The 7,624-nt window shown below is 55.3% G+C and overlaps 1 long non-coding RNA gene across 1 annotated transcript in view; it reads right to left on the bottom strand.

The window, feature by feature from the left end:
• Nucleotides 1-863: 863 nt before the first annotated feature.
• Nucleotides 864-7,624, bottom strand: part of LOC140396022 (uncharacterized) — a 9,506-nt gene continuing 2,745 nt past the window's right edge. The window contains exon 2 of the long non-coding RNA XR_011936429.1: nt 864-1,381. This is a non-coding gene — a long non-coding RNA (uncharacterized lncRNA). The remainder of the gene's footprint in view (nt 1,382-7,624) is intronic.

The raw sequence follows: 7,624 nt of genomic DNA on the forward strand, positions 1-7,624 counted from the left end.
CTCAGTACTGACCCTCTGACAGTGCAGCACTCCCTCAGTACTGACCCTCCGACAGTGCGGCGCTCCCTCAGTACTGACCCTCTGACAGTGCAGCACTCCCTCAGTACTGACCCTCTGACAGTGCGGCGCTCCCTCAGTACTGACCCTCTGACTGTGCAGCACTCCCTCAGTACTGACCCTCTGACAGTGCGGCACTCCCTCAGTACTGACCCTCTGACAGTGCGGCACTCCCTCAGTACTGACCCTCTGACAGTGCAGTGCTCCCTCAGTACTGACCCTCTGACAGTGCGGCACTCCCTCAGTACTGACCCTCTGACAGTGCAGTGCTCCCTCAGTACTGACCCTCTGACAGTGCGGCACTCCCTCAGTACTGACCCTCTGACAATGCGGCTCTCCCTCAGTACTGACCCTCTGACAGTGCGGCACTCCCTCAGTACTGACCCTCTAACAGTGCGGTGCTCCCTCAGTACTGACCCTCTGACAGTACGGCGCTCTCTCAGTACTGACCCTCTGACAGTGCGGCACTCCCTCAGTACTGACTCACTGACAGTGCAGCACTCCCTCAGTACTGACCCTCTGACAGTGCGGCACTCCCTCAGTACTGACCCTCTGACAGTGCGGCGCTCCCTCCGTCCTTCATCAGTCGAGAAGAATTCTGCTTCAGCCTGACTCAGCGCTGAAAGAGACTGGTCCTGACATCTCATTTTGACACCGTGCAGATGCAGTAACTGAGCATGGACAGCAGGGAGCAGTGTTGCTCCGTCGTCGGCCCCGCCCGAAATCGGCCCTAGCCCACAAACAGGCCTTTTGGACCCCTCAGGCCTTCTGCAGTTCAGGGTAGGCGGGGACAAGACATACATTGATTGGATTGGATTGGATTTGTTTATTGTCACGTTACTGAGGTACAGTGAAAAGTATTTTTCTGCGAGCAGCTCAACAGATCATTAAGTACATGGGAAGAAAAGAAAATACATAATAGGACAACACAACATATACATGTAACTACATAACACTGGCATCGGATGAAGCATACAGGGTGTAGTGTTAATGAGGTCAGTCCATAAGAGGGTCATTTAGGAGTCTGGTGACAGTGGGGAAGAAGCTGTTTTTGAATCTGTTCGTGAGTGTTCTCAGACTTCTGTATCTCCTGCCCGATGGAAGAAGTTGGAAGAGTGAGTAAGCCGGGTGGGAGGGGTCTTTGATTATGCTGCCCGCTTTCCCCAGGCAGCGGGAGGTGTAGATGGAGTCAATGGATGGGAGGCAGGTTTGTGTGATGGACTGGGCGGTGTTCATGACTCTCTGAAGTTTCTTGCGGTCCTGGGCCGAGCAGTTGCCATACCAGGCTGTGATGCAGCCCGATAGGATGCTTTCTATGGTGCACCTGTAAAAGTTGGTAAGGGTTAATGTGGACATGCCGAATTTCCTTAGTTTCCAGAGGAAGTATAGGCGCTGTCGTGCTTTCTTGGTGGTCGCGTCGACGTGGGTGGACCAGGACAGATGTTTGGAGATGTGCACCCCGAGGAATTTGATGCTAACCATCTCCACCTCGGCCCCGTTGATGCGGACAGGGGTGTGTACAGTACTTTGCTTCCTGAAGTCAATGACCAGTTGGCTGAACATACTGCCCAGGGTCCTCTTCCTGTTCAGATCCAAACCGATCTTCACACCCAAGGCCATTGACAAAATGATTCAGAGCAACACGCAGAACCTGGAGTCAGATGAGGCAGCACGAGGTGTCCATCACAGCCCCCCATCTGCAATATCCGCAGGTTTCCACCAGCCATGCTGGACGCCATCTTTACGAGGCGGAGACAGGACAGGGGGACGCTGACGTTTGGGGACATTTACACGGGCGGGGGGTGGGGGTGGGGGGGGGGGGGGAGGGGGGGGAGCAGACTGGCAACCCTAGAACTACCAAACAAACAGGAACTCCGACATTTGCGAATCAAAAGCTTTCTCCGCAAGGAGGTGGTGAGGTACCCCAGGGCCCGAGGGACACACCGGTGGAGGAGTTACTGGACACGGGCAGTCTGGGAAAGGGACATGTGCGGACGGCTTTTAGAAAGGACACGCTCCACACTGGACGAAACGAGGGAGAAATGGGAGGAAGAGCGCGGGATGGGTGTGGGGTGGGGGACTCTGGAGCGAAGCACTGAGCAGGGCCAACTCCACCTCCTCCTGCGTAACGCTAAGCCTAATGCAGCTCAAAGTGGTGCACACAGCGGACCTGACCAGGACCCCAATGAGCAGGTTCCTCCCGGAGGCGGAGGACAGACGTGAGCGGTGCCAGACGGGCCCGGCCACCCACACCCACATGTTCTGGGCTGGCCCCAAGCTTGCTGGGTTCTGGGCAGCCTTCTCCGAGGCGACGTCCAGGGTTGCGGGGGGTGAGGGTGGAGCCATGCCCGAGAGTGGCGATCTTCGGGGTGTCGGAGCAGCCAGAGTTACACACGGGGAAGGGGGGGCCCGAGAGTCGCTTCCGCTTCCCTCATCGCCCGCCGGAGAATCCTGCTCGCCCGGCGATCGGCAGCCCCGCCCGCAGCTGCTGACTGGCCGGCCGGCCTATCGGAATTTCTCCACCCGGAGACGATCAACTCCGCCTTCCGAGGGTCGGACGAGGGGCTTCCACAAAGCGTGGCGGGGGGGGGGGGGGGGGGGGGGGGCATTCATCGACCTGCTCCAGGACCTGTTCGAGGCCAACAACGGATAGAGCGGGAGAGGGGAGCATGGGAGCCACAGGAACGGGGGGGGGGGGGCGGGAAACAGCAAGAGGGGGGGCTGAAGAGAGACGGACACGGGGACCAGAGCGCCCAACACAAAGCCACAAGAAAAAGACAACCATTTCTCAAAATTAATTTATGGGAAGTGGGCGTCCCGATATATGTCGGCCGATATATTTCCCAGTCGGGGCGGTGAGTGACTTGGAGGGGGAACCTCCCAATTCATTTTTTCAAATGAAGGGGCAATTTATCGCGGCCAATCCGCCCACGCTGCACATCTCTGGGTTGTGGGGGCAAACCCCAGGAAGACACGGGGAGAACGTGCAAACTCCGCACGGACAGTGACCCAGAGCCGGGATCGAACCTGGGACCTCGGCGCTGAGAGGCAGCGGTGCGAACCCACTGGTGTCGAGCTTCTCCAGTGTTGTTGGGAGCCGCACCCATCCAGGCAAGTGGAGAGGGTCCCATCACACTCCTGACTTGTGTCCTTGTCGATGGTGGACAGGCTTTGGGGGGGGGTCAGGAGGTGAGTTACTCTCCGCAGGATTCCTTTTTAAAAAAAACATGTATTTTGTTACAAACAGGTATCAAAACAGGTTACGGCGAATAAACGCCCCGGGAAACATACTTCCCAACAATCAACTCTACAGTCAGCCCATTGCTTTCCTTTTTCACCCACCCCTCCTCCTGCGACGAACAGCTCCTCAAATATGGTCACAAACATCCCCCACCTTTCCTCAAACCCCCCTCAACTCATACTTTATCTTCTCTAACCGCTGGAACTCGTATAGGTCACCCAACCAAGCTCCTACCCCCGGTGGCGATGCCGACCGCCACTCCAGCAAAATTCTCCGCCGTGCAATCAGAGAGGCGAAGGCCACGACATCGGCCTCCCTCCTCTCCATGAGCTCCGGCTTCTCGGAAGTACCAAATATCGCCACCGAAGGGTCCAGGTCCACTCCCTCCTCCACTACCCTGGCTAAGACCTCGAACACTCCCGCCCAGAACCTTCCCAATTTTTCACAACCCCAAAACATGTGCGCGTGATTCGCTGGCCCCCCGCCCACACCTCTCACACTCGTCTGCTACCCCCTGAAAGAACCCACTCATTCTCGCCCGAGTCACTCGCACCCTGTGCACCACCTTAAACTGTATCAGGCTCAGCCTCGCACAAGAGGAGGTCCCGTTTACCCTTCGCAGTGCCTCACTCCATACTCCCCAGCTGATCTCCATAGGATTCCTAGCCTCTGACCTGCTAAGTATTAATATGAATCGCAGACTAACACACTGCAGAAGAGGCCATTCAGTCCATCGACTCTGCACCAGCACAGGGAAAACACCTGACCTCCGAACCTAACCCCATTTGCCATCCCTAGGCCCGGAGCCTTGAATGTTGTGACGTGCCAAGTGCTCACCCAGGTACTTTCTAAAGGATGTGAGGCGACCCACCTCTACCCCCCCTCCCAGGCAGTGCGTTCCAGACCCTCACCACCCTCTGGGGAAAAAAGGTTTTTCCCTAGAATCCCTCCTAAACCTCCTGCCCCTGACCTTGAACTTGTGTCCCCCTCGTCACCGACCCTTCAACTAAGGGGAACGTCTGCTCCCTAGCCTCCCTGTCCACGTCCCTCATAATCCTGTCCACCCCGGTCAGGTCGCCCCCTCAGTCTTCTCTGCTCCAGCGTAAATAACCCAAGCCTATCCAACCTCTCTTCGTCACTGAAATGTTTCATCCCAGGCAGCATCCTGGTGAATCTCTGCACCCCCTCCAGTACAATCACATCCTTCCTATAATGTGGTGACCAGAATAACACACAGTGCTCCAGCTGTGACCTCACCAACGTTCTATACATCTCCAACATGACCTCCCTGCTGTCGTAATCTATGCCCTGATTGATAAAGACAAGTGTCCCATATGTCATTTTCACCTCCTATTAACCTGCTCTTCTGCCTTCAGAGATCTATAGACAAACAGGCCAAGGTCCCTTTGATCCTCAGTTTCCCAGTGTCAGGCCATTCATTGGATACTTCCTCGTCACATTGCTCCTTCCAAAGTGTCCCACCTCACACTTTCCAGGGTTAAATTCCATCCGCCCGTTTGACCGTCTACATCGACCTGTAACCAAAACACTCAATCTCACTGTTAACCATCCGCCGTGTCTCCACAAACCTACTGATCCTACCCCCCACACAGTCATCCATGTCGTTTATATAAATAATGAATAATAGGGGGCCCAGCACACATCCCTGCGGTACGCCACTGGACACTGACTTCTAGTCACTAAGCAGCCGTCTGTCATCACCCTCCGTCTCCTACAACTAACACAGTTTCGAATCCACCTGATCAAGTTGCCCTGTACCCCGTGTGCATTTACCTTCTTTATAAGTCTCCCATGTGGAACCTTGTCAAAGGCTTTGCTGAAATCCACGTAAACTACATCAGCTGCACTACCCTCATCTACACACATGGTCACATGCTCAGAAAATTCAAATTTTTTGCCCCAAAATTCAAAAAGTCATGCTGACTATTCCAGATCAAACCTTGCCTCTCCAAGTGGAGATAGATTCTGGGTCCAGTTCAGTTTCTGGTCAATGGGAACCCCCGGGATGTTGATTGTGGGCGATTCAGCGATGGGAATGCCATTGAATAAGGGGCGGTGGTTAGATCCTCTCTTGGAGGAGATGGTCATTGCCGGGCACTTGTGTGGTGTGAATGTAACTTGCCCCTCGTCAGCCCCGAGCCTGGATATTGTCCAGGTCTTGCTGCATTTGGACAGGGACGGTTCATTATCTGAGGAGCCGCGAATGGTGCTGAACATGGTGCAGTCACCCGCAAACATCCCCACTTCTGACCATATGATGGAGGGAAGGTCATTGATGAGGCAGCTGAAGGTGGTTGGGGACCGGGGACACGACCCTGAGGAACTCCCGCAGTGATGTCCTGGAGCTGAGATGATTGACCTCCGACCATCTTCCTCTGTGCCGGGTACGACTCCAACCAGGGGAGAGTTTTCCCCCTGATTCCCCCTGATTCCCACTGACTCCAGTTTAGCTCGGGCTCCTTGATGCCACACCCGGTCGAATGCTGCCTCGGTGTCAAGGGCAGTCACTCTCAGTTCACCTCTGGCATTCAGCTTTTACTCGCCATCTGTGTCTCTCTCGCTCTCTGTCCCTTCATATCTCCGTCTCTCTCTCTCTCTTTCTGTCTGTCTCTCTCCCTCTGTCTTTCTCCCTCCTCTCTGTGTCCTCTCTGTCTGTCTCACTCTCTCCCTTTGTCTGTCTCTCTCTCTCTCCCTTTGTCTGTCTCTCTCCCCCTCTGTGTCTCTCTCCTCTCTGTCTCTCTGTCCCTTTGTCTCTCTCTTTCTCTCTCCCTATGTCTGCTCCTCTCTGCCTGTTCCTCTCTCTCTCTCTCACTCCAAAATCCAGCGCCCAGGACTGGACTGGGTGTTTTGTACAAGTCTGACAGAACCTCTCGGCCCCGTGCCCCCGTTAATAAATCCCAGGATGCTTTTTGCTTTATTTTAAAAATAAATTTCGAGTACCTGATTCTTTCTTTTCCAATTAAGGGACAATTTAGCGTGGCGAATCTCGCAGCTCACAATACATCCAAATTTTCTGTCATTTCCAGACGAACACCAGGTGGCGGTGTTGCTCCATCTTAGACCTGAGCAGATGGATTCAAGGAGCAGAATTCGGCCCATCGAGTCTTCGCCAGTCAATGAGATTGCGACCACTCTGATCATCCTCCCCAGTTCCCGCCTTGCCCCCATCACCCTCGATCCCCGCACTGATTATAAATCTGTCTCTCTCTCTCAGCCTTGAACATATTTAACGCCCCAGCCTCTACAGCTCTCTGCGGTGACGAATTCCACAGATTCACTGCTCTCTGAGGGAAGAAATTCCTCCTCATCCCTGTGTGAAATGGGCGGCCCCCTGACTCTGAGACTCTGCCCTCTGGTCCTCGAGTCTCCCACAGGAGGAAACATCCTCTCAGCATCGACCCTGTCAAAGCCCCCCTGAGAATCCGATAGGTCTCAATAAGGTCACCTCTCATTCTGCTAAACTCCCAATGTACAGGCCCCGGCCCACTCAAACCTCCCCTCATGAGAAACTCCCTCCCTACCCGGGATCACCGAGTGAACCTTCTCTGGACTCCCTCCAATGTACAGGCCCCGGCCCACTCAAACCTCCCCTCATGAGAAACTCCCTCCCTACCCGGGATCGACCGAGTGAACCTTCTCTGGACTCCCCCCAATGTACAGGACCTGGCCCACTCAAACCTCCCCTCATGAGGAACTCCCTCCCTACCCGGGGTCACCGAGTGATCCTTCTCTGGACTCCCTCCAATGTACAGGCTCCGGCCTACTCAAACCTCCCCTCATGAGGAACTCCCTCCCTACCCGGGGTCACCGAGTGAACCTTCTCTGGACTCCCTCCAATGTACAGGCTCCGGCCTACTCAAACCTCCCCTCATGAGGAACTCCCTCCCTACCCGGGGTCACCGAGTGAATCTTCTCTGGACTCCCTCCAATGTACAGGCCCCGGCCTACTCAAACCTCCCCTCGTGAGGAACCCCCTCCCTACCCGGGGTCACCGAGTGAATCTTCTCTGGACTCCCTCCAATGTACAGGCTCCGGCCCACTCAAACCTCCCCTCATGAGAAACTCCCTCCCTACCCGGGATCGACCGAGTGAATCTTCTCTGGACTCCCTCCAATGTACAGGCTCCGGCCCACTCAAACCTCCCCTCATGAGGAACTCCCTCCCTACCCGGGATCGACCGAGTGTACCTTCTCTGGACTCCCTCCAATGTACAGGCTCCGGCCCACTCAAACCTCCCCTCATGAGGAACTCCCTCCCTACCCTGGATCGACCGAGTGAACCTACTCTGGACTCCCTCCAATGTAC

The sequence above is a fragment of the Scyliorhinus torazame genome, chromosome 19 (genome assembly GCF_047496885.1).
Source record: "Scyliorhinus torazame isolate Kashiwa2021f chromosome 19, sScyTor2.1, whole genome shotgun sequence".
NCBI classification, from domain to species: Eukaryota; Metazoa; Chordata; class Chondrichthyes; order Carcharhiniformes; family Scyliorhinidae; genus Scyliorhinus; species Scyliorhinus torazame.